The sequence below is a fragment of the Canis lupus genome, chromosome 5 (genome assembly GCF_048164855.1).
Source record: "Canis lupus baileyi chromosome 5, mCanLup2.hap1, whole genome shotgun sequence".
Lineage (NCBI taxonomy): Eukaryota > Metazoa > Chordata > Mammalia > Carnivora > Canidae > Canis > Canis lupus.
This window is the reverse complement of record NC_132842.1, coordinates 81,159,355-81,186,042: the sequence shown is the minus strand read 5'-3', so window position 1 is coordinate 81,186,042 and position 26,688 is coordinate 81,159,355. Positions and strand designations below refer to the sequence as shown.

At 55.1% G+C, this 26,688-nt stretch overlaps 2 long non-coding RNA genes across 5 annotated transcripts; one reads left to right on the top strand and one right to left on the bottom strand.

The window, feature by feature from the left end:
- Window positions 1–5,719: 5,719 nt before the first annotated feature.
- On the bottom strand, window positions 5,720–18,484 carry LOC140634334 (uncharacterized). 2 transcript variants are annotated; one of them, XR_012031859.1, is made up of 3 exons: window positions 18,275–18,484; window positions 13,060–14,130; window positions 5,720–6,410 (listed from the first exon to the last, which is right to left on the bottom strand). It is a non-coding gene; the product is annotated as an uncharacterized lncRNA (long non-coding RNA). The 2 variants fall into 2 exon arrangements; XR_012031858.1 differs by lacking the exon at window positions 13,060–14,130.
- Window positions 18,485–18,558: 74 nt separating this feature from the next.
- On the top strand, window positions 18,559–22,884 carry LOC140634333 (uncharacterized). Of its 3 annotated transcripts, none has more exons than XR_012031855.1 (2): window positions 18,559–18,720; window positions 20,007–22,884. It is a non-coding gene; the product is annotated as an uncharacterized lncRNA (long non-coding RNA). The 3 variants fall into 3 exon arrangements; XR_012031857.1 differs by lacking the exon at window positions 18,559–18,720 and adding an exon at window positions 19,453–19,570; XR_012031856.1 differs by lacking the exon at window positions 18,559–18,720 and adding an exon at window positions 19,465–19,593.
- Window positions 22,885–26,688: the final 3,804 nt, after the last annotated feature.

The following is a 26,688-nucleotide window of genomic DNA, read 5'->3' as shown; positions in this document are numbered from 1 at the left end:
CTTTGGAGAGATCACCTGGTCTCCCTGGGTCTCAGTTTCCTTATCATAAAATGGGAATAAATAGTAGCATCCACGCCCACGCTTGTGGGGCCAGGTAAATGGATGAATGCACCTCACTGTTGGGCACTGTCCCTGGCACGGGCACCAATTAATATCAGCTGTCATTACCGCCCTGCAGACCACGTTATGGAGCCAGAGCTGGGCCAGGACGGTCGTCACCAGCCCCCGGCCACAGCCCAGGGTTGGATCCCCTCAGTTGGCCTTTCCCAGGCTCTGGGGCCCAACGTTCAGCGGGGGTTTGCGTTTTCCCTAGAGGCGCCCACGGCATGTCTCATTAGGAGCCATGTCTCACCTGCTGCCACTGGCTTTGAGTCCCCATGCCCTCCCCTCCTGAGTCTCCCAGAGCCTGCTCCCGAGGTCCACCTTCACTCCTTTCCCCATTAAGATGCCCTTGACATCTACGGATCTCGCCTGAGGCCCCAGAGACAGGGTCTAGTCACCAGGAACTATTTGGGCGGCTCTGAGCCCTCTCCATGGATGCATTTGTCCCCTCCCCCTCGTTGGCACATGAGGGTAGTTAAACGAAAATGACCCTTGATGTCATGCTCATCGTGGTCCTGGTTTTTGGTTTCAACCTAATGAATTGCAGGCCTCCATCCGTGCCTCATCCTGCCATTCCTTCTGGAAGGCAGGGATGCTCTGGGGATGCCGATAAGGCATCATCATCTTTTGCGCATCCCAAGCCAGTTGGTGGCCAGACCTCCTGCTCCCCTGCCTGGACTGAAGCTAACTCTGAGGGTGTTAGCCCTCCAACGATGCTGGGGTCCAGAGCAGAGGCCCGGATGACATCCTGGCTGGTGATGGGGTTTATGAGGGTCCGAGCTCTTGGGGAGCAGACACTGCTGGTGATATGGTCAGCATTCAAAACTTCTATATTCCCATGTGCTTGAAGAAACATTTCCCCTCAAGTTTTGAAGCTTTCGACTCTTTGGTTCAGGACCTTGAGGAAGACCCAGGCAGATTAGTCCTGTGCATCTCAAGAAGCCTTTGGGGTGCTGCTGACATTTCTTTGATACCATTGAAACCCAGTCTGAGAGGCAGCTTTCTGGAACATCTCTGCTCTTTTGTTCTCCTGCAGCAGAGCTGACCATAGCTTCCCCCCCCCCGCCCAAAAAAAAAAGCTTTGTCTGGCGTCAGTGAGGGGAAGGGGGAGGAGAGTTAATGCTGGTCAAGCTTCTAAGAGCCTTTGCTAGAAACTCTCACCCCAGAGGAGCAGCTCAGAGTCAAGTCTGGAGCCGGATTGCTTAGGTTTGAGTGCTGGCTCGGCTCTGGCCAGCCGTGCTCCCTTGAGCAAGTCACTTAACCTCTCTGTGTCTACTACAAAGAATTGTTGGGGGAATTAAATAAAGCACATACATATAGTGCCCGGAACCGGGCCTGGCATACTGTGAGAGCATGTAAGTATTAGCTGCCATGTGTTCTCTTTCGGACTTTCCCCAAACCTAATAAAGTTGGTCTTATTAGGATCCCCATTTTATAGATGATGAGAGGAAGGCCCCAAGAAGGGCATGAGTTGCCCCAAGCCATCCAGCTGAGGAAGGGGCAGGGGGTCGTGTATGCCTGGCCCGCTTCCTGCCCGGCCTGGGCCCGCCGCACTGCCCATCCCTGCGGGCGGGCTTTGCCTGCACAAGCAAGGAGAGAAGGAAGAAGCAAAAGCTGTTCTGAACCCCTCCCCCCGGCTCCAAGTAGGTCCCCAAAGTCCTTGTCAGAGGCAGTCTAGTGGCGGTTCCCAAACTCATGCTGACAGTCCTCTCCCTTGATCTCATGCCGGGCCAGCTGGGAAGGGGAGCAGCCTTCCTCCTCGCCTCCCAGACTGTCAGATCCACTCCAGCTCAGATGATGGGAGCAGCTGGCACAGGGCTGCCCTGTCCATCACTGAGGGAAGCGTCGGCTCTGCCTCTCTGACAGGCTGCCCACCCTCTCCTGGCGTGGGGGCCAGGGTGACTGGTACCTGAGTCTGGACGGTGGGACCCGAGGGGAGGGTGATGGGCAGGCAATGGCCGGCCCAAGGACCGTCAGACAAGCTTTCTGACTTGGCAGCTGGGTCAGCTCTGATGACCCGCCCTGGCTGTCCCGGCTCTGGGTCCGTTGGAGAATCCTTCAGAACGTGATGGAAGTCAACAGAATAGATGTAAGGATGGAGCTTCTGAATGCTTCTATGTTAAGGTGAGGAAGGCAAAGCAAGCCTGATGAGCTAAATTTCCTTCAAGGTACCAGGAATCACGACCACTGACTTCCAGAGTCTTAGAGCTGGGTGGGGGGTAAGTTAGGGGTTTCTGGGTACCATTGGTTCATTTTCCAGATGGGCAAACTGAGGCTTGGCTTACCTACTTGGGGTTACTTGTCCAAAGCCATACAGTGAGCCTTACTTGACTGAGCTGGACCTAGAGCCTAAATTCTAGAGTCGCAATGTGCCCATTCCTGGGCAGACTCAGGTCTCTGCAGAGCCAGCACCCCTTGACTCTACCTCCACCTCCACCATGCTCATAACCCTAGCTGACACTTACTGAGCACTTGCTATATGCCAGGCACTCTTCCAATATCAGCACTAACTTATTTTTTTAAGATTTTATTTATTTATTCATGAGAGACATTGAGAGAGAGACAGAGAGAGAGAGGCAGAGACACAGGTAGAGAGAAGCAGGCTCCATGCAGGGAGCTTGATGTGGGACTCGATCCCAGATCTCCGGGATCATGCCCTGGGCTGACGGCAGGTGCTAAATCACTGAGCCACCCAGGGATCCCCAGCACTAACTTATTTCCCCTCACCTCTTAGGGAGCAGTTAGTAACAGGATCCTCATTTCACACGGCAATGAAATCACAGAGAATAATTTGCCCAAAATCATTCCGCCAGAAAATAGCAGTCAGGCTTTGAATCCAGACCACTGGGCTCCAGAGTCCAGTGTCTGGAAAATATAGGAAAATACAGCTTCAAGGGAGCTAGAGCCCCCTTGTCCTCAAGTAGTCTTGTGGCCTATCAGTTTAGTGTGCCACTGAATACCTTTCATAAAAAGTCCTTTTTTACTGTGTCTTCACTGGAGGGCCCTGGGGGCAGCAGCAGCCTGGATTTGAAGTGGTTTCATGAAATAGGATATAGGAAAATGGTGCCAGTCTGTGGGAAAATCCTACAGCTGGGGGGGAAGGATGAGAGCGAGGAGGCATGCAGAGGACTCTTGTCTGGTGCCTGGCGTGGGACAGGGGACGAGATAGATGAGTTCTAGTGCTCAGCCAGCCCCTCCTTGGTGTGTCACCTTGGTCTCTCCCAACCCTTCCCTGGGCCTCAGAAGCTCCACCCGTAAAGGGGGAAGCCAGTGGAAGAAATGTGCTCTCCGAAGACCCTTCCAGCTCTGACATTTGAGGATTTGATGAGTGGCACCTGATAATCCCTCTGTTTTCCCACAGGCTTGCTTCAGAGTGGCCCCCTAAAATTTCCCTGCCCTCTCCACGGGCATCTGCTCTCAAGTGAGGTTTTCCACCCACCCTGGAGCTGGACACTTCCTGTTGTTGGGAAAATATTCCTCGGGTATCGCTGAAGAGCCCCTTCCCCCATTCTGTCTATCTTCCTTCTTCAAGGAGCCTTTGTGTCTTTTTCTTAATGACGGACTAACCCCGAACAGGTTCCCAGGCTCAAATTTGCCATCACGGGTCAGGGCATGTCCAGGCCCGTCAGAGATACCACGGATGACTTCATCATGCTGCTGCTGAGCAAACAAACCACGGAGGGGAGAGAGTGTGCTACCTCCGACACCCCAATCTGAACCCGCAGGTGAGGAGGAGACTCTCTGGTCCCCCAAGTCGGGCAGGGACGGCATGGGGCAGGACGGGGGCTAAGGCCATGTGCTGCAGGCTGAGCCCCTCAGCTCGATTCGCCACATGACCTGGGTGAGGTGACCCACTCCCTCACGGGGACAGGAAACTCAGGACCGCCTGCCGTTCCCCTGCAGCCCATCATCCGAACGCAGCACGACACGCATCCCTCCCAGGCTGCGTGCACGCTCACCCAATCCACCCGCCACGCTCTTATTCCTTCTCTCAATAATTCGGCATTCGCTGAGCCCCTGCTGAGTGTCACACTCCAGGACGGCGCCTGGCCTCCCAGGAGCTCATGGATTGGCGGAAAAGACCACGGAGCCTGGACTCAGATAGGCCTGGATTTAAGCCTTGACTGTGGCACTAACAAGCCACATCTCTCTTTTTTTTTTTTTTTTTTTTTTTTGCTTTTTGCTCTTCCCATCCTCTGTGTCCTCACCTGTAACACGGGCATGATGACATCGCCCTTCTACAGTGGGGATTTTGTTGCCTAGCATGGTGTTAAGTAAACACGAGGCCCCTCTCTACCGCTCTCTCCATCCCTGCCTTTACTCTCATATGTCATGGCTTTTGCAAGTGTGTCTCCCATTTACTGCACCAGCCTCGAGACTCGTCGTGCGCTCTCTTCTTTTACACCCCATTCCCCAATCTTCCTCCCCGTCCCCCCCACCCCCTCCCACTGCCAAAGCAGGATCGGACTTTTCTTCTCTGACCAAGAGCCCCCTGGGGAGGACTTCTTCCCTGCAGCTCAGCGGATAGCTCGGATAGCTCCCCGAATGCGGCACCGGCTAAGCCCACCGGTGGGGATGGGGGATAAAGGGATGGGAGCTGACCATGTGCTGACTCAGTCTCCCGATTCTCACCAGAGGTGGGGAATTGTATTCCACAGATGTCTTCACACCCCTGGGTGGATCCCCTGGGTCCTCCCATCACAGAAGTGTTCCCAGGTGTGAAAGGCTCCATCAGACTCAGCTTGTATGAACAGGCCTCGTAGAAATACTCCAGAGCGGTGAACAGCTCAGGATGACCAAGCAAACAAGGGTGCCAATTTCTCATGCCCTTGTTCCTCTGTCGGTGGAGGAGGGTATGTGTGTGTGTGTGTGTGTGGGGGTGAGTTGAGTGGGAAGTTTTATTTATTTATTTTTTTTACGATTTTATTTATTTGAGGGAGACCACACATGAGCGAGAGCATGAGCAGAGGCAGGGGGCAGAGGGAGAGGGAGAAGAAGACTCTCCACCGGGCACGGAGCCCTTTGAAGGCTCCATCTCAGGACCCTGGGGTCATGCCTTGAGCCTCAGGCAGATGGTTAACTGACTGAGCCACCCAGGCACCCCGAGTGGGAAGTTTTAAAATGCATATAAAGGACAATGGTAACACAATCTCCTGTGTGTCGCCCTGCTGTCTCCCAACCTCCCGGTACAGTGCAGCCGGATTCGTCTTCTGGAAGCCTGGCTATCATCTGATAGAGAATCACAGAATGCTCAGAACCAGAAGAATCTGAATCTGGGCTAGCCTTCCTCCCCGGCTTCGCCAGCCGAAGGCTGTGGAAGTGACGTTCTGCACCTTTCAATGCCAGGTCATAAAAAGCTGTGCAGCTTTTACCTGGATGCTTATTTACCCAGGGGAGGCCGGCTACCGTGTAGAAACTCTCTCTGCTCTGAGACCACCGAGCTGGGAGGAAGGTCAGTTTGGCGCCTGCGGAGAGAGTTGCCAGGCCCATCCCAGGCGAGGTGCCAGACATGCGAATGAAGAAATGGATGTGCAGCAGCCGTGGGACTGCCACTGCATGAGGGACCCAGGTGGGCCCTGCCCAGCAGAGCCCAGCCAACCCACAGAACTCAGGGAGATAATAATAAATTTGGATTTTAATCTACTAAATCGTGGGAGTGGTTTCTTACAGGATAACAGGTGGTGGAAACAGTGGGCGCCCACAGACCCTTGGGCTTCTCCTATTGTGCGCTCATAGAGTGTCACTGTGACTGTTTGTATTGGCAGGGAGGTGAGCTCTTTAACCCACACTCCACACCCCTTGCATAGATAGGGAGGTGCGGTGGTTAGGGAGGGGTCACCTGCCACATTGTATTTCCTGGCTCCCTTTGCAACTTGGTAGGTCAGGTGACTGAGCTCTGACCAGCAGGTGAGGGGTGAAAGTGGTGAACACCGCACCATCCTATCAGAAGATAAGGAAGGGCTACAAAAATGTCCTGCTTGGGGGGACCTGGGTGGCTCATCCCATTAAATATCCAAGTCTTGATTTTGGCTTAGGTCATGATCTCAGGGACATGAGGATCGAGCCCCACGTCGGCCTCTGCACTCAGCACGGAGCCTGCTGGTCCCCCTCCCTCTGTTCCTCCCTCCATCCCCTCTGTCTCTAAAAGGAATAAAATCCTTATTAAAAAATGCCCGGTGTGGTCTTCCATACTTCTGCCTCCCTCTGCCTGTCGGTTGGGTGTGAATTTGAGAGCTGTAAGTTGAACGTGAAGACGCTTCCATCTGCCTGGGTTGCTGAGGAGATCTCTCTCTCACCTACAGATTGATCTGTGTGCCGAAGAGAAAACTTTTAGTTTAAGCCACTGAGACTTGAGGGGATGTGGTGGTTCCACTCTATGTTACTTAAAACTACAATCGTAAATTATGTGTTCTCACCCGCTGGACTGTAAACACCGCAAGAGCAGATACAATATCTAACTTGCTCACCCCTGTACCCCGAGCCCCAACCCGATGCCTGGGAGATGGAGGACATTTGATAAATAACCAGCGAGTGAATGAGTGCAGGCATTGGCTACTTATTTATTATTCTGTGGGGTTCTCTGAATCATAACTTGACCCTCAGGCTAAACTTTGATGGCCCGGTTGTCACGCTCACCCAGGTGGTAGTTACAGACTGTTTCCACCCCCCCCCCCCGCCCATGCATGTGTTGAAGTTCTACTTCACCAAAGTGCTAGTATTAGGAGGTGGGGCCTATGGGGAGGTAAGTAGGATTAGATGAGGTCATGAGAGTGGACCCCCCCCCCCATGAATGGGAGTAGAGCCCCTCTAAGGGCCAAGAGAAAGCTTGCTTCCTCTCTACTGTCTGCCATATGAGGACACGATGAGAAGTCAGCAGTCTGCAACCCAGAAGAGGCTTCTCACCAGCATCCCACCATTGCTGGCACCCTGATCGTGAATTTCTAGTCTCCAGAACTGTCAGAAAGAAATTTCTGAGGTTTGCAAGCCAGCCAGCCTATGGCACTTCGGGATAGGCCAGACTAAGTGGTGAACCTGACATGCAAAAATCCCTCTGCTCCCAGAGCCTCCCTGGAGAGGCGGGAGCTGGGGAGTCCAGCTTCCAATTCCTCCCTTTGCTTTGGCCTGATTTTAATGACTGATGTTTTTCTAGGTCTTTTTTTTTTTTTTTAAGGTAGAGGAGGGTTAGGCGGGTGGCAGCTTCATTCTACTCAGAAGCTAAAAGGCTCGTTGATTTTTCTGATATCCTTTGAATGTGCCCCTTCTCCACAGACAGCTCCTCGCAGCTGTTAGGACTTCAAATTCCTCGTACATTGAGGGGGGCAGAGAAAAGATATGAAAGGCTTTTCAGCTGACACAAAAGAGGGGAAAAAAAGTGGAATAAAAACGACAATGTGGTTAATACATAAAACGGTGAAATTTCTGGCACTCACTGTATCATTAATCTGTCTAAAGTGGCTTTGATCTCTTCTGCTTTAATTAACTTGTAATTATAACATGATGATTTTTGCATTGGGTAGAATCTGGGAGCTGGGCCCTGAAAGGGACTTCAGCCTCCGAGCGGCATCACAAAGCAGGGTTTGCAGTATCTGCCTTTCAGAGACGCGCTTCCCACATCTGTGCTCATACGTGCACAGGCGCACACACGCCCCAGGCTTCCCCGCCACACGTCGCCACGGGACAGTAGCTGTGAGTTCATGCCAGCTTCCCAGACCTTATGTCTGAGCTGAGGGTCCCCTGGGCAGGGCGCCCTCAGGGTAAAGCTGGTGCGGGAGCAGGGACATATCATTTGTGAACGCGTCTCCATGACAACCCTGGCAGGTGGGTACTATTAGTCCCATTTTCTGGATGAGGACATAGAGGCTCAGACAGGTTGATTCACCTGCCTAAGGACGGGGCGGTAGACTGACTTGTGGGCCTCAGCTCTTCACCCCATCCTTGCTGTGGCCTCACTGGGACAGGACTCTTGCCATTGGGTTTGGCCGTGAAATGGTTGTTTTGCGTGTTGGTGAAGGTGACCACATGTGCCCAGTGTCACCTTCAGGTCCCAGAAATGCCCAAGAGGCAGACCCTGAGTCATGCCCGTGGTGGTGGTCAGCCTGGATCAGCCAATACGCAGCAGACCTACAAGTGTGTGAGTATAGGAAATGATCCTGTGTAGGTCCTGGATTTGGGAGCAACAAGAGCTAAGCCAGACATTGGCGGAATTGGGATTTAAACCCAGCCCCAGAGGTCCCTCTGTCCCTAAAACCCATACGCTTTCCTCACTGCCCTGTGGCCTTGGAGCTGAGGGTCGCCGAGGCTGTCAGCCCAGGGATTCTCAGACAGGTGAGGGTGGTGGAGGGACACCAGAGCTCTGTCCCTGTCACCCCTCTATCCGAGCTGTTCCACTTCCATCTGTCTTCTATTGGCTGCTCTCTGATACTGCAATCAAAGAATGTGTTCTGCTGCTGAAACAATGTTTGAAAACCACATATTGGCTCCCACCTCCTCATCTTACAAGTGAGGATACAGAGGCTGAGAGAAGGACTGTGGCTTGGCTGTGACCACAGCTGGTCAGGGGCAGAGCCAAGACTAGAGCCCACCCTTTCCAGGTCCCTTAGTCTGAGAATCACATCACAGAATATGTCAGGGGTCTTTGAGACAGAAGGACCAGGCAGGGCTACCGATGAGGTGTCGGGCAGCAAGGAGAGGCTCAGAGACGGGATGTCATTGGGCGTGTTGGCCTCCATCTCTCACTGCCCTGGTGGCTCTTACCTCCCTCCAGCCCCTCCACAAAATCTCCCCAGCTCATGGAGGAACTCCCTGGTATTACAGCTTATAGGGTTCCAGCTCCCTTGCACTTCTAATTACGTCATGCAAGGGGTAGCCTTTTTGTCCCAACCTGACGGTAAAGACCTCAGGGACAGGATTCCAAGTTTCATCTCTGGCTCCCTAGCATCCGGTTCAGGGCACAAAGCTGGTCCCTGGGCAAACTGTTGAATGACGTTCCCAGTTTCATTTAGTGCAGGGCTGGGAACGCGTGTCTCCAAGATCACATGTGTGTGGATGTGTCCCAGTGAGGACAGCAGGTGGGACGGGTGGACTGAACCCATAGTAATGAGTCAGTATCAGACCACACAAAGTGTCTTGTGAGCATCACCTCATTTAATCTTTCCAAAACCCTACGGGGTAGTCATTTCTTCATTCATGCATTCGTGCATCCAACAGGTATTTCTGAACACCTTCTCTGAGTCAGCCACTGTGCTGGGCTCTGGGACACAGTGGGGTCCATGGTTTCATCTGACAAACCGAGGCACCCAGCAAGGAAGAGACTTGCCCACAGTTGCACACCAGTTTGATGTATCTGGGGTTCAGACCCACACGTTTCTCACTCTGAGTCCTTCTGCAGCTCTTACTGGCCTGGGACCTCTTTCCTGTAAGTCTCCCTGGCTTCTCTTCTTCCACCATGCCTTCACCACCCACCTGCTTAACCTTTGTCTTACTAGTTCCATCACTTGTTCATTCATTCATGCATGGACTCATCCATTCAGGTTCTTGCTAAGCTCCTGGCATGCTTAGACCTGTGCTGGGCATTGGGCACAGCACGTAATAGCTCAGCCAACATCAAGCCTGGAAGCCAACCTGGGATCTCTAGGTATTTTTCCAGGGGTGGTCAGCCCCAGCAGAGGTGAGCAGAAGGTGAGAGGGCAGGGGCATAAAGAACAATGTTGGGAAGCCTGGAGTATCCGGAGCAAATTGTGAACAAATGTCAGTATTTTTGGATGATCCACCCCCACCCCCCCCACCCCCGGGAAAAAGTGGTATGCAAATGAGATGCAAAATGATGCAAATCAGGGACATTCAATTTAGGTCCAACGCTGCTTTTGGTAATAAGTCTGCAGCAGGGGTCGCAATGGAAGAGAGGGTATATCAGTTGGGCCGGCATTGCCTGTCTCCCAACCCTTAGCCCCGCCTTGGAGGGGGAGCACAGCTGTGCTGGAGCACTTGGGGTGGCCGTTTAAGTGGGGAGCATCATCACCCGGCTGGGCGGTGCGGCGTAGAAGAGGGAGCAAGTGCAGTCCTCGCTCAGTGCGGGCTGTGGTGGTGAGGTATCCAGGCAGGGGAAAGTGTGAAGGAAGATGTAAATCTGAAGAGTATGTCACCCACTGAGTGTGCAGGGTGCTGCGTGGGCTGGCGTGAGGGCAGGAACAGAGCCTGTGATCATGGGGCCTAGGGGTCAGGGTGCATGGGCAGTGGGAAACAGGGGAAAGAAGACTGGAGATGTAGGTAGGCCCACAGTCTGAGGCGATTGGTCTCGGGCTGGAGTGGAAAATCCAGATGCCTCCAGGGGCTCGTATTAATGAGAGAAACCGGCTGTTGTTTGCATTTTAAATACATGGAAATATCCATCACTTCCACAAAGAAACATACTCTCTTTATTTTCCTTGAATCACGAGGCCCTCAAGGTCTAGCTTTCATTTGCCAACTTTTGACAGAGACAAGTACAGAGGAATTTCTCTAAAATAAGGAGACCGAGAGCAAATAATAGATGGTGACTAGTGCTCAGGCATGGAGTTGGGGAAATGGGAGTGGAGAGGACTGTTGTCACAGCGTGGGGATGGCACAAGTCCTAGGCTCATGGGCAGCTGCTTCTCAGACCCAGACGGTCGGTGCCATGCAGGAAGGCAAGGCACAGGATCCTCTGATTTTTCAAAAGAAAATCTTCTGATTTTTCTAAGCAATGTTTAAATGTTGGCTCAAACTCTTTTTTTTTTTTTTTTAAACGCATGGTAGGATCAAAAAGAAAAGAGAAGCCACAAAGAAAGGTAAAAGAAATGAAAGAAGAAAAATCTCGAGGCCATGAGCCGCCAATTGAGGCCTCTGTGGTGGAGGAGGGATTAGTGAAGGAGAGAAAGCTGGAGGAGCGGAGGTCATTTTCATGGTAGCTGCAATTGTCATAATTTAGGGGATGTGAGCGCCCTGGCACGGCAGTGAGAATAACAAGGGGGGAACGTGTGAAGATGTATCAGTTATCTCTATGCTGCGTAACAAACAACCACAAAACGTCAGTGGCAGACTATTGTTAAACACGAGTCTGAGTCGGCTGGGTGGTTGTGCTGGATGAGTGGACCTGGGCACACTCCTGAGAGGAGGGCACACTCCTGAGATGAGGGCACACTCATTGTCTGGCCAGCTGCAGCTCAGCCAGGCAGCTCTCATGGGCTCTGCTGGGCTCTCTCTCACATCTGGGGTCTGGCTGGGACACAGAGCTGTTTGGGCTCCAGCTGGGGAGCCCAGGAGTGTGCTTACAAGGGGTAGACAAACAAGGAAAAGACCAAAAGTGCAGAAAACTCTGGAGACATAGGCTCAAGACTGGCATGGAAGCATTTTTGGCACTTTTGGTCAGACGAGTCATGTGGCCAAGCCCAGCTCCAAGAGGGAGAGAAACACATTCTGCTTGCAGGGGGTGGAGCTGCACAGTCAAGTTGCAAAAGGCATGGATCCCAGGGCGGGGGAAGTAGGGCCATTTTTGGAATTTATTTATAAGAGTGTAGCTTTAGGTAAATCACCCACTCTGTCTGGACCTGCTTTGTCATCTGTAAAAGGAGAAGGTTGCATGGAATGATCCTTCCAGCTCAGCTAACCTGAGGACCCACCTCCTGTCAGGCCTCCAGAGCCCAGCTGGATTCTAGCTGGCAACAGTGACGAGAAGGGTCTTACCTCTGTCCCTCCTCTGCTGTGCCCAGGAAGTGACAGCCCAGGATTCTAGGCATCTTTCATCAGGGATCAATAGCTTTTTGCCTTCCCTAATGGGCTCCCTGAGGGTCGGCGGTTGCCGCAGAGCCATAGGGAGAGATGCATTAGCCCCCCTTGTGCTCCCAAGGGGCCTTCGTCCTTAATGGAGAGAGGGACATGGCTGATTCGGTCTCTCCATTGTTTGAGTATTAATGAGGCTTTTATAGACGGCACCTTGCTGGGTAGGGTGACACAAAAGATAGACTTTCTCACAGGCCCAGTTTCCATGTGTTGAAACCTGCAGGAACCTCATTAAAGGAATTCATCCCATCCATGCGTCCATGCATCAGTCCATCTGTCTGTCCATCCATCCATCTGTCTGTTCATCCATATATCCGTCCGTCCATCCATCCATCCATCCATCCATCCATCTTAAGAACTTCTACGTGCCAGACAGGTGTAGACAGCACAGAGGTGAATAAAGCTCAGCCCAGCAGAGAGGGTGCACGAGGAAACAGTCAATGGACCATTCTGGGTGTTGGGTGGAAACTCCATCTAGGCTGAACACAGAGGGAAAAGATGTGGCTGGCTTTGTGCAGGCCCAAAGAGCTGCCTTCCAACACGTAAAGGATGAAGGGTCATCCCAAGTCAGAGTACAAACCCTGTCTTTCACGGGCCTCCACTAAGATGCTGACTGGTGAGGGTCTTCATGGAAGAGCACATGGTGACGGGATGTGTGCTTGTGGGACCCATGGGGCTGAGCTCCAGACCTGCGGTTCTGTGGCCTCAGCCCCAGGGAATCGCCACTCCATTCTGCCCCTGCAGCCCCTGATGAGATGTATGTGAACAAAGGTCCTGAGCTCTCTGACTTCGTGGCCATCTGAGGGAAGGGTTGCTGAGCAGCCAGTGGGGTGAGCTCATCCACATCAACGCTCCAGAGGGCTTGCCCCTGAGAGTAACTGGTCCAATCGGAAAGATCCAGGTAAGCTGGTGCATAGCTGTGGTTATTCATCTGGGCTCCAGGCACCACCCAGCTCCTCCTGCCAGGGTGAGTGGAGGCCAGGAAGGGCCAGACAAGGGAGATACCCTCTTCCCCAGCAGGACAGAGCCCAGAGAGGTGTTTACTTTTCTCTTGCAGCCCCAGAAAGATTCCTAAGTGCTCAAAATTGGGCATCCAATTTCAAGGAGACCCCTAACATCCCAGGACAAAAACCCCAACTTTAGGACTTTTAGATTAGTCACCTAATTAGACCTCCTGCTCAGACCAATAAAACTTCCTGTTATCATTAGACAAGGCCTGGTGCTCAGCCCCAGCCAAGATGAGAAGGGTTCTGAGACACTGCCTCCGTTATAACTGCGGCTCCTGGCCCCCGAGAGATGCAATCGCCCAGGAAGATGAAGGAACTCGGCCCTTTCTCTCTGTAGGCAGAACCAGGAGTTGCCTGGCAAAATGGAAATTTCACGTCCAACGAGAGTCTCTTCGCCATGGAAAATCTCGGTATCGATTCATCACTTATTGCTTCTCCAGTTCCAAAGATGGATTGTGTAGATATGTAAAATAAGTGTAACAAATAAAGGAAATACATTTAAAATGTACAAGAATTGGCCAATTTTGCAATATTTCACCTCAATTTTATATGCTGTCAAATATACTTGAAATACATGTGCGCTAAGCATGACAAATATATAGAAACTAAAGCTCTATTATTTTGCTGTAATGGGCCAGGGGAATAGCTCTGAAATAATATTCTTCTGTCTGCAATAAAGGCTTTTCTCTGAAGCTGTCTTAATGCTGTGAACAAAACCCAGAGCTCTCTCAAGGGCTTCTTCCTTTGAATTAGTGCCCCTCACCATGGCCTTCTATCACGAGGAGTTTGGCAACCACCTGGTGGGTGGATGGGGACCTCACCCATGATGCAATGGGGCACGAGGAGCATGACACCCTGGCTCAGGCTGATAAGCATGGAGAGGGTGGGTGAGTGTGAGCATGCACGCCCGGTACTGCAGCGTCTGTATGGCAGGCACACAGTGCCCACCGCCCACCCCCTGCACATACACCTTGTGTGTCCCTATCTCTCCTTGGGCAGTAGTCCTCGGGACAACCAGAGGCACACTCGCCTTGAGAGGTTGGCTGCAGGTGACTGTGCAGCATGAAAGAATTAGGCCGGAGCACGGGGCAGGGGGGGAGGGGGGCATCTAAAGGCACCAGGAAATCGGTCTCTGCAGTTAAACACATTCAGAGCTGCACTCTGCCATTCAGTGGCTGGGAGCTTCTGGAAAGTTGCATAACCTCTCTGAGACTCATCTTCTTGGCTATAAAAAAGAGAATAGTGTGTTTGGCGTGATGGGATCGTTGTCACCCCACTACATGGAGACAGTGCCCCTGGAACTCGTACGGTGTGCTACCTGTGCAGCCGTACACGGCAGCTCCGCAGGATGTGAAGACCCTGGCACACAGTAGGTAGGAAACAGGTAAGAACTGTCACTATCACTGCCATTCTTGGGCCTCAGCACAACTACTTCTAGGATGTTGGATGTGGGAGGGGCCCAGAGGGGGCTGTTTGACCAAGAGATTAAAAAGAAGACCCTGGAATCAGACAGGCCTAGAGTCACATCTCAGCTCCGGCACTTCCCAGCTCCATTGCCCTGGGAAAGTTGTTTTTAGCCTCTGCCTGCCTCAGTTTCCTCTTCCATAAAACGGGGATGATGATGGAGCCGGTTGCCGTGAGGATGAAGTCTGATCGTTCAAGTCTGAGCCTTTATTGGTCAGGGTCTGGCAAACGGCAGATGTAGGAAATGCTAGTCTGCACAGGCAGCTGGATAGACAGAGGGACAGTACGGCCAGCGTGAGGCTGAGAGCAGTTGGAGGCAACACACCAGATGCCCCCACAGCAACCCAGATCAACTGCAAAGCCCAGGGCTGGGGTGGAAATGCCACTTAAGTGCATTGAAAATGCACGCACACAAAGCAACAATATGCATTTCACAAAAAAGACATACAAACAGAAGGATACACATAACACACCCCGGGAGGGTTGCCTGGGGGAGGAAAGAGAGGGAGTGGGGATAAGGGGCTCCGCCAACACGAAGAACGGATGGCAGAGCCAGGTCCTTCTCACGAGGTCTCTGGACGGCACCCCTTTGCCGAGCCGAGGCCTGAAGGGTCGCTCGGAAACCGTCCAGTTCAAGGGAAAGAGAGAGAAAGACAGAGCGAGCAGCCGGGCCTGTGGAGTCCGTGGCCGCAGGGGAGGGCGTCGTGGTCAACAGGGCACCCACGGGGGTCTCCGGGAAGTTCCACTGCCACGTGCAGAGCGTGTCGCGTCTGCTGACTCCGTCTCATGCGTGGTTTTGGAAGAGCTCGGAAGGCGGGCAGGCCCCACAGCAGGGCTGGGGGTGGGGTGGGGTGGGGAGACGGAAGGAAGGTCGGGGAGGAGAGGCCCCTGGGCGGTCACAAGCCCTGCTCCCCGTGCGGTGCTCAGGAAACCCGGGAGAGCACGGCCCAGGGGCTCGAACGCCTGACATTAAAGACCAGGGGGCTCATCTTACACTGGGTCAGAAGAAGGAGCTGGAAAGGAACCGGCTGACTTGTCCCTGGGTGGGAGTATGGGCATTTTGAGGGCCTGTCATCGGCAGGCAGGACGGGGAGGGAGAACTGGAAAATCAGGACTGGGGTGGGGGAGGCGGGGGGTCAGACATAGAGACATTAATGGATTCTGGTTGAAAATAAAGAAATGAATGAATGAATGAATGAATGAGTGTTCATCGTATGCAACACCTGCTCCCTAATTTGGTAGAATTTTTCATCTTTTCAACTTGTCCCTTTGGCTATAAAAAAGAGAATAGTGTGTATAGCCCCTTTGGGGCTGTGTCACTCAACCGTTGTTCTTGGTCACCTGTTCCTCTTTCTTCTGCTCCCCCCCCACTTTGCTTCTCTCCTCACCTGTGTCCCCCGTCTTGCTCCTCTGGCATGGAAGTGCCTCTCTGTGGACCAGTGCTGACCTCAGCCCCCGCAGTAAGAGCAAAAGTAGGAACAAAATCAAATTGCTCAAAGGATTCATATGCCTCAGCTGTCCATGCAGCCTCATGCCTTCCTGGGGGACAAGGGGCCCTTGGAGCCACCGATGGGACAGTCAGGGTCCCTGCACCCCAGGAGGGAAAGGCTTGGCCCTGGAGGTGTGGGCACACTCGCCCATTCCTGCATTCCTACAGTCCTGAAAGCGCACACACACACACACACACACACACACATGCACGGACACACAAAGACCCAAGGCTTGCCTTAGCAGCAGCGTGAGCATACGAACACGGACCCATAACACAGGTCCCAAAACAGAGGCGCACACCCAGACGCGCAGAGGCACAGTCCCACATGTACAGACGCACCCCTATACCCACCTGCACCGATGATGCTGAAGGAAAGATAGAGACACGCACGTGCAGCCAGGCGCCCACGCAGGTGAACCGGGAAGTTGAAGAGGAAGGCCCACCTCCCGACACTCGCCCTCATGCTCAGGTATCCAGCCTAACACGCCCACATGCAGAGAGCGCCACGCAGGTGCTCGGGCAGGTCCACAGCCAGTAGCCCTCTCCTCTTCCCGAGCCTCCACCTCCCCTCCCGGCACGCAGCAGGGGACGGGGCAGGCGGGGCAGGGGGGACACTGACAGTGTGCTGGGGCTGCAAGAGGCCGATGCAGAGACCCACGAGGGACCCTGGCAGAGGCTGCCAGAGACCACCTGAGCTCCATCCCCCCTTCTTGGGGTTGGGTCTGCAGCGTGTCCAAGTGACTGTGATAGGCGTTCCAGCTAATTCCGTGTGCTCTGTTGGTGGGAAAATTCCACTGAGACGGTGCATCCACGGGAGAGGTCTGCATGACCGAGATACCACTGCCCAGCCCTTCCCTAGCCGCACACGCCAGCCCAGGTGCCATGGGGAGCAGGCCCGACGCTGAGAGGCCTGGGCTCCGAGAAACTCTTGCCAAGGCTTCCAGGGGCCCTGGGCACTTCCCTCAAGTGGGAAAGCTGGGTGCTGTCCTGTGTGTGCAGGGCTTTGGGGTGGCCATCACAAGCCCCGTGAGCTGGCATGGGGGGAGCGATGTCGGAGCGCCAGCCAGGCCATCTGATCAGATCACGCCATCTCATCAGATCTCAGCGCTGCTCTCCCTGCCAGACCACTGCCTCGGCTTCCGGCTTCCCGGCATGCCTCTTAGCAAGGGGAGCAGCCTCTGCGTATCTCCCAGAGGATTCTGGTGACAGATAAGCTCAGTGATGCCGCTTCTCTGCACAGAACCCTCCAAGGGCTTCGGTCCCAACAACATAAGGCTAAAACCTCATAGCTTTTGGATGCCCTTTATCGTCTGGCCCCTCAGTGCCCCCCAGCCCCACCCCGTCCTGTTCTTCCCCCTTTGCTCTCTCTGCTCCAGCCACCTTGGCTCCCAGGCCTCTTCCTGCCTCAGACCATGCTGATCCCTCCCCTGACAATGCTGCTGCTGTCGAGCAGTGGTGCGACTCCCTTAAATGTCACCTCCGTGGAGCCTTCCTTGGACACCTCACCTATGTCTGCGGGGATCCTATTGCCTTGTCCCTGCTTCACTTTTGTCTGTAACACTTACAAGTGTCTAGCAAACACTGCACGTCACTCATTTTCCCGGCCTATTCAGTCTCCCCACCGTCACATGAGCTCATAAGAGCAGGTCCGATGTGTTCTGCTCAATGCCTAGGGCAGGACTTAGCATGTGGTGTGTGCTCAACATATATTTACCGAACGAAAGGACCATCGGGGGAGGCAGGCATTTTCATGCTCATTTACCAGATGAGGACGCTGAGGCCATAATGCTGCAGTAATCTGTCCAGACTCGCAAGGCTGGCAAGTGGTAGAGCTTGAGTTTGAACTCAGATCCATCTGGTTCACAAGCCAGAGACTGCCCTTGTCCTGCCCGCCTACCGCCTGGGACTGTGTCCACAGGTAACCATGTGCCAGGTAAATGCCACACCCACGGTTGTCAAGCTCTGGTGCACATCAAGGTCAATGCCAATCCCCGGGCTCTGTAAGTCAAATGGTGTTTGCAGAACCCACTTCAAGAAACATGCATGAACATGTGCACGCTATTTGGACGGCTACACGCTATTTTCCCAAAATATCAAAGATCCAGGATGTCATTTGGCTAAACCATCTCACGATGTTCCAGAAAGTATTATTTCCTGCACTTCCTTTTCAAAACCTACCTGCGTGGGTGAGGACAGTGGCAGGGCCCCTCAACCTGCTTCTTTGGGACCTGGCTCTCTAGGGCTAGGGCCGAGGGAAAGCAACCTTGACTGAAGTCCTATTACGTGTGAGCACTATGCTGGGAGCCTGCCTGTGCCCACGAGGCAGACGCACATCGTCGCTACACGCGTGGGCCCTGGACCCGGTCCGCTCTCTCCCTCTTGCTCGCCGTCTCATCTTGGGCGACTTATTTACCTTCTCCGAGCCTCCGTCCTCCTATGTGCGCAGCGCTTGACTTTGTCACAGGGGATGGTCTCCAACATTCAACTGCTTTCTTTTTCTTTTTGTAACGGAACTGCCAACCTGTGCGGGGGCCACACGGTCACCAGCCGGAGACTACACTTCCCATGCTCCTGTGCGGCTACATGAGCCCACGTGACGGCGTCCTGACCAATGAAACTTCAGAGGAAGGTACCTGAGCTACTTCCGGGGTCATGCCCTTAAAAGAACAAGAAGCACCCTCCACTTCCGCTCTGGGCCCTGCCTGCTGGTGCCGACGCTCGGCCACGTGCGGACGGCGGCGTGACGCTTCCTTATCCGCCGGGACCCACCGTCACGCGGGACCGCGACGCCGTCAGCTCCTGTTGGCGCAGCAGCCCAGGCTGCGTCTCGACCGCAGCGCACTCTGGCCCCGGAGCGGGGTGTGCGGCGAGCTCGGCCTGTGGTCGGAGGGCGGGGCGTGAAGACAAGGGAGCCGGGGGGAGGGGCGGGAAGGGGGGAGGGGGAAAGGGGAGGGGGGACCTGGTCACCACGCGGCCCGTTGCCAGCCATCCCTCCAAAGCGGGTTGCTTCAAGCCGCCGACCCTCCCCCACCCACTCCCCTCCCGCCCTCCCTTCCCCCTCCCCCACCTCCACCCTCGCCCCTGCCTCCCCCACTCCTCCCCCACCGCCCCCTCTCCTCCCACCCCCGCCCCTTCCTACCCCTCCCCAACCGCGCCCGCCTCCCCCTCTTCCCCACCGCCCCTCCTCCCCCACCCTCACCCCCCTGACATCCCTCCCCTCCTCCACCGCCCCTCCCCCCTCCCCCACCCTCGCCCCTGCCTCCCCTTCCCCGCCTCCCCTCCCTCACCCCGCCACCCACCTCCCCACCACCTCGCCTCCCTTCCCCCACTGCCTCCCTCCCCTCCCCCACCTCCACCCCGCCCCTCCCTCCCCCTCCCCCACCCTGGCTCCCGCCTCCCCTCCCCCACCGCGCCCGCCTCCCCACCCCGCCTCCCCCTCCCCCTCTTCCCCACTGCCCCTCCTCCCCCCTCGCCCCCCACGCCCCCCCCCCTCCTCTCCCCCTACCTCCCCCACCGCCTCGCTTCCCTCCCCCACTGCCTCCCCCTCCCCCACCCCCACCCCCGCGACCCCCGAGCCGCTCACGTCCTCCAGGATGGACCGTGGCAGCCGAGTCCAAGCCTCCTGTCCGCCCCTCCCGGGGCTGGGAGATCCTAGGAGGTCCAAGGCGGGGGTTTGCACCGCGACAGCGCACCTGCACGGGATCCGGGGGTGCGGTTACCTGTGGGCGGACGGTGCGAAGCAAACGGAAGGAGGGCGCGGGTCGTGGGCCGCAGCGCCCCTTCCTCGGGCGGGTCGTGGCCTGGGCAAGAGCCGCTGGCGGCGCAGGGCTTCCCGGGCCGGCACCTCCCGCCAAGCCTGGCCGCTCCTGGCTCTTCGTGCGCACGCGGGGAAGCGGAGCACGAGGGGGCGGGCGGGGCAGCGCCCAGACGAAGGCCGCCAGCCCCGCGCCGCGCCCCCATGAGCCGGGGGCAATTGCTCTCCCCGCGGGACCCGCCGCGGCCCCCGTCGTGCATCGTCCCCGGGCCCAAGTGCAAGGGAAAGACCTGGGGGTCTGTGAAAACAGTGCACGGAGGTGAAGGGGCACGGGTGGAGTCGGCGGCACCTGCCCCGACGCGCAACTCCCACGACCTCTGCGTCCTTCCAGGCAACGGGAGGCAGAGGCACCTGCGAGCCGGGACCGAGAACCCAGAGGGAAGCATCACCCGCCTGAGCTTGAGTCCGGATCCTGCCGCTTACGACCTGTGGGGACCCCGAGCAGGTAACTGGCCTCTGGGGCCCCGTCTCCGCATCTGTAACGGTCCTGCCTGCCCCACGGAGCTGTTTTAAGGTGTAGGCGAGCGAGTCGAACCGAGTGTGACAGTGGCGCCCGGCGCACAGCAAGAGCTCGGTCAGTGGCAGTCACAGCGACGACGGGGTGATGAAGGCCAACGGCCGAGGTCGCGGCGGTGGGTACGGAGCCTTTCCCCGACTCCCGGCTGCCCTGCCCAAGGTCTCCAAGGAGGGGAAGAGAGCGGTGGAGGAGGTTCCTGCAAGTGACAGACACCCGCTCTGCCCAGGCTGTCGGCGAGGGCGCAGCCGCGTGCCAGGCGATGCAGGGCAGTGTGACTCTCCAGGCGCCCGGGCAGGAAGGAAGCTGCGTCTCGGCCCCATCTGGGCTGCAGCACTGGCCGGAGCCCCTGCATGTGTGTGGCTCTCACCATGGCTTCAGCCTCTCCAAGCTCAGTTTTTCGTTACACATGGAGCTAAGGACACCGGTTCTGTCCTTACAAAGTTCACAGAAGGTAGGAGAAGTTCGGAGCACTAGGGTGTGTGGAGGCCGCTCGGGGAACGTTACTTCCCTGCCTTGCTTGGCTCTCCGGGCTTCCTCCTTCCCCCACCTCCATCTCTCCTCCCTTCCCCTGCAGTGAGCAGGTGACAGCCGGCAGGGCCTCTGGTCCAGCATCACTAAACCGGACCATTTTCCACCAAAGGGACCAGGTCCCCAAAGAAAGCCCTAAGAGCAAAGGTGGCGGTGTGGAGTGGGTGACTGGAGCCATGTCCCCTGACCCCCCCCCCCCCACATAAATCTCTGGGAAAGCCATTAGCAGGCCCTGCAGCCCAGAGACAAATTACGAGGCAGAGGATCAATGTTATTTTTTCCACAAGCTGAATTCATAACGGTTTATGGCAAAATCGATGCAAATCTTCATGAATAAAGTGAAGGCAGGTGCATGTTGGAGAATAATGAAGGGGCTCGAGGGGGGAACCTCAGCCAATCAGCACTGGGGGTGGGGGGGGTCCCAGGAGGAAGTCACTGGCCTGGCTGCCCTGGGGTTCGGTCCTGTGTGGTGCCAGGGGGCCCCTCCCAGACTGGCCGCAGGCAGCCTGCACACCCCAGGAGGAGGGGACCCGAGGGTGGGCGGGCAGTTCAGAAGAGATGGTACTTTCTGAGAACTTTGAGCTTCGTGCTTTGTGTTCTTACTCGATTCTCACAACCAGGCTCAGAGACTGATGCCATCATAACCCTCACAGTTCTGAAAACTGAGGCTCAGGGGAGGTGAGGCAACCTGGTGTCACCTGATTAATAACTGGCAGTGCTTTACTTTTCAAATGAGAATGGCCTGTCTGTCCTTTGCTTTCCTGTCTCTGGCCTCTGCATAGGCTATGGCCTCGGTCTCGAGGGCCCAGCTCCTCTTACCTCCACCTGAGAAGGAGACACTCATCAGCACTCACCACCTGGTTACAGGGCTGCTGGGAAGGCTGGTGGTGTCTGCCTGTCTTCAGCTGGCATCATCATGCCCTCCTGGTGGCATTTGTCCAGTGTGGACCCTCTTTCTAGGGAGGACTTGTCTCTCTCCTTAGGAGGCTGTGAGCTACTCTAGGATTGGACCATATCCCATCTGACCATCTCTCAATCCATGCACCTGCATGCTGGCACTGACCTTCATCCTTCTATCCACCCAACTGTGCTCAGCCATCCGTTTGTCCACCCATCCATCCATCCACCCGTTGTCCATCCACCCATCCGGCCATCCTCCAACCTTAGGTTTCTCTTTCCATCTTTTAGTATTTAATGGGTGCACACTTTCAGTTTTGCAAGGTGAAAAGAGCTCTGGAGACGGACAGCAATGATGGTAGCACAACAGTGTGACTGTATTTCATGCCACCAAACTACTCATAAAAATGGTTACAGTGACACATTTCATGTCATGTATATTTTGCCACAATTAAAAATAAGTTAATTAACTTAGAAAACTATCTGGAGAGGCTGTCGTCATATCCTTTCTGCAGTACACCACGCCCTCCCCACCTGCTCCAAACCAAAGTCTTGGTGGAGCTCTACCTGGAGTCCTGCCTCCCCCCAACCTCACCAGCAGGTGACTCCAGCCCTCTCCAGCTCTCCCGCCTCCGGATTCGCCAGGTGCTCACACTCACTATTCACAGGATCTTTATGACAACGCCAGCCACCCCACAGTGAGAGTGTCCTTTGGTTCAGTGTTCTCTAACTGCTTTGTGCGGACAAAGCCCCCGCCCCCCCCCCCCCCACGTGAGCTACGTACTGCCATTTATCTCATTCTAAAGCTGAGGAAGCTGAGGCCCGGGCAAGTTCAGTGACTTGCCTGAGCTCCCTCAGCTAGTAGGGTAAAGGGGCAGGACTCTGGCCCAGCACTGATGACACGTGTCCTTAAAGCTACTAGGTGCTGCTCCCTACAAATCTACTTATTTACCCCCCACCCCCACCACCAGGCTTTGGGCTCAAGGTGGGGGCTGGGTATTCATGCTCATATTACCTGCCCCTGACCCAGCATGGATGCCAAGGTGGGGCTTTGTAACTCAGCGCCAGGGCCTGAGTAAGGGGCGGTCCCCTCCAGGGCAAAATTGCAGGGGGTATCAAAAATCTCAATGTAAGGGAAAAAAAAAATGTCAGTGTAAGGGAAATTCTATTTTAATGCAATCTTTTAAGATACCAAATTTAATGCAAAAAAAAAAAACCTATGATGAGCAAAATATCAAAATTTTAAATAAAGATAAGATCTAATCCTGCAGGATCCTGCCTCACTTGCTTACCTTAATCCCGATCCCTTTCTAACTGCCTGGGGTGCCCGGTTAAGATGGAACTGTGGCCGGGCGTGTTTTGGGGAAATCACTGACCCCGTTTGTTCTAATGAGTAGTCATTCCCCTCTGCTGTGAACCGTGTGGCGGGAACCACGTGCTGTGAGGCAGTGGAGCAAGGACCCTGAAGTCAGTCTTGGCTTGGCAGCCTATTTCCGGGCCTCTCTAGCTGTGTGACCTCGGGCAAGTCGCTTAACCTTTCTGTGCCTCAATTTCCTCCCCCGTAAATGGTGTGTCTAATGGTACCAACTTTGTAGTGCAGCCCCGAAAATTAAATGAGATAAAGCGTGTGAAGAGCTCAGCACAGCCACTGACCCTTAGCTAACAACAAAGGGCAGGCTCTGGTGAAAATGATCCAACCGATTCCTCCACGCAGGAAACAGAAAAGTAAGTGTAACGTGAATCTGTGTCAGCAGGCATCAAAAAGCCATCAGCTTTTGTTTTTCCTTTTCCTGTTTCCCCATTGACATCCCCTGACCACGCGAGCTGGCAGGTGCCGGGGCGAGCGGAGATTGCAGGGGGGGCAGACGGGAAAGCGGCGCCCAGCTGCCTCCCTGCCTTGGCCTTGCGTGTTTCTACTATGACTTCGGCAGGAGGCGATCCCAGTCCTCCAGAGGCCTGCTCCGTCCACGTTGCTGTGCCCTGGATGGAGAAGTGCTGGGGAGAACGAACTGTTTGAGCCCTCCGTGCTGCCAGGAGTGCGCAAGGGTGAGATGGTGGTGGCCGGTGGACAGCACACCTGGAAGGTGGGTCAGATGTGTCAAGCACAGTGGTGACTTGGGGACACGTGAGGCCTTTGGTCATGGGGAGCAGCAGGGAGACGGCCAGCGCCATCCCCCAGGGTCTCTGCGAACCACAGGTGGCTCTCGTCTCCACCTCTCAGCTGAGATCTCGAGGGCGACTCACCGCCCTTGAAAGGCAGCCTCTGGCCAGGGATTTTCTGTCCATGAAGCCACAGGTAGGGTGTCTCCCTGAGGAGTCCCAAGGGGACAGAACCCAGGCCCGCGGTGGCAGAAGGCTAGGGGAAGACCTTGCCGGATGGTCCCCGGGTTGGTTAGGGAGGGGCTGGCCACCGGGCCCTCTCATTCCCGTGCCAGTCCTCCAAGGAATCTTGGGAGGAAGAGAAGTAGCAATGACTTTCTTCATAATACAGATGGGGAAACTGAGGCTTGAGAAGGTTGAGGGAGTCTGTGAAGCCACCCAGTAACATTGGACTATGCTGGGATGGGCCACATGGCTTTTGGAGGGTCCTGTGCATGATGGCACAGCTCTGCCTTCCAGAGCCCTCGCCCTGCCCCTCTCCTCTGGATCAGGGGGACGCGGGGTGGGGGGAGCGGAGGAAATGTCCATCACGCAGCTACGTGGCTGGGAGGGAGCAAGGATCGAGCTCGCTTCTTCACAGCAGCCTGAAAATCGTCCTCATTTGCAGTGGCTCCTGGTGATCCCAGGGCCTCGAAGGGACCCTGTTCCAGTTGGGAACACCAAGGCCGGGGACGGGAAGCAGCCTGCCAGGAGAGGGGGTGGTTTCCTAGCAGAGCCAAGGCTGTTGCCCAGAATCCCCTGACCCCTGCGATCAATCCCTGGGCTCCCCTTGACGTGGCCTCTCTGGGGGAGGCCAGACCCCCCACTAGCCCACCCCCTGACCATAGGCAGCTTCCACTTGCTCTGAGCTCTGGTTTCCTCACGAGTTCCTGTCCCGAATGACTCAGAGCAGTTGGGAATCCGGATAATAGGTATAGACGTAAAGCTACAGAGAGCTGATGCCTCCTGAGTTCCCACCGTGCGCACTAGGCCCTGGGCCGGGCACTTGGCCTACGGGGCCCCACGGACTGCAAGCACAACCACCTCTTCTCCCTGGACTAGCTCCTGACCCCGCTGTCCTTGCCCCTGCCCTAATCCCTTCATCCTGCCAACACCCAGTCCAGACCACGGTCTCCACTAGATGTCACCTCCTCCAGGAAGCTCGCTCTGATGACCAGTGGCCCATCTTTGTGTTCCCAGGGCCGCCTGTGCATCCCGGCCTAGCGGTGGCCACAGAACGTGTTGCCCGTTTTAACGTCTGTGCACTAAACCGTCAGATCTGAGTGCGTAGACGAGGTTTGTGTCTTTCTTGTTCACGGTGGCACCTCAGTGCCCCTCAAGGCATCTGATGCATAGTATGAATGTGACGTACATCTGGTAGATTTTACTGAGGAATCTGAGACTGTAGATAGGGGAAAACTGCAAACTATAAAGGGCTCTTTTTACTCCAATGGGGTGGAGGCGAGATGAGGCGTTGCAGTCCCACAGCCCACCTACAGAGGGTGAGACTGAGCCCGAGGGATGCCCTAAGGGCCCGGGCTGTTCAGACTAAGGTGGGGTGGAGATACGGTGGTGTTTGGGGACAAACGGGTCTCTGGCCCTTGCATCACACCACATGGTGATGTCATAGAGCCTCCCTCAAAGATTCCTGAGACCCACATGGGTTAATTCCAGCAAAGGAATAATTTCCCGGGGAATTTAGCTCCTGGCTCAGGAGCCCTGCCAGGCCTGTGGTCAGGGGTTGATCAATCGCAGCTAGACCCTATTTATTATTTTGGCCGCATTTTCTGCCTCTGTCCTTTCCTGTTGCCCAATTAGACTTAATTAGATATTGATAGGAGTTGCAGGTGGAGTGAGCATCTGTGGTCCCGGACTGGAAGATGGCAGGGGAGGCTGCAGAAAAGAGACCAGAGGAAGGGGACAGCCAGTGTGTCCGGACCCAAGTTGCTGGCGTCCCCAGGGCTATTTCCAAAGCTCGGACTTTCATCCACTACCCCCCCGCCCCCGCCACCCGTCGCTCTCTGCTCTCGGCCCCCTCCCCCCTCCTCTCTGCTCTTTGCAGGAGCCGTAGCCCAGTCCATGCCTGCACTGGCTGGTTCCTCTCTCCAGCCACGTTGCTTCCTTTCTCCAAGTCCCTGGTGTTTTAATGCAGGTCCTTCCTGGAAGAGGGTGGGAGACTTTGGAGTACTGTTCAGCAGACATTCTCTCCCCTTCTTTCTTCCCACTGTCCTAGAGCATCCCATCTACCCATGTGGAGCTTGACCATGTGGCTTGCTTTGACCATGTGACTTGCTTTGACTGAGGCAAAGTTGGCAGGTGTGACCTGAGCAGAGGCCCTAAATATGCACGCATCAGTGGCTGGATTTCTTGTGTTCCTCTGACCTGACACGAGCAAGAGATGCTCAGGGTGGCCATTGCCCCATCAGGGTAGGCTCCAGAATGACCACCCAGGAGACAGATCTGAGCCCATCATGTAGCCAGAATGCAGTAGCCCTGCCGGGTCCAGCCTAGACCAGCCAAGCCACAGCTCAGCCAGCCCCCAGGAGCATGAGAATAAATGACTACGATTGTAAGTCAGCGAGAGCCTGTGCTGTTTGTTATGCAACATGATCCCTGTCAGAGCCTGTCTAGTACAGAGGGTGGGTGGGGGCTCAGTGAATGACACAGCAAAACAGATTATTCTAGACTATGAGACAGGAGACCTGGGCTCTCATCCAAAAGTTTCTAACTCCCTCTGTGGCTTTGGAGAAGAAGGACTGAAGCAAATACTGTTTGATCATCTTTTTTGTTTGTTTGTTTGATCATCTTCTGTGGGCCAGGCCCCATGCTAAGAACTTTCCATATGTCACTCTATTTTATCACCACCATTTCTATCTTATTTTGGCCCTAATCTGTGCCAGGCATTGTGTTAAGTGTTTATCATTGCTAATTA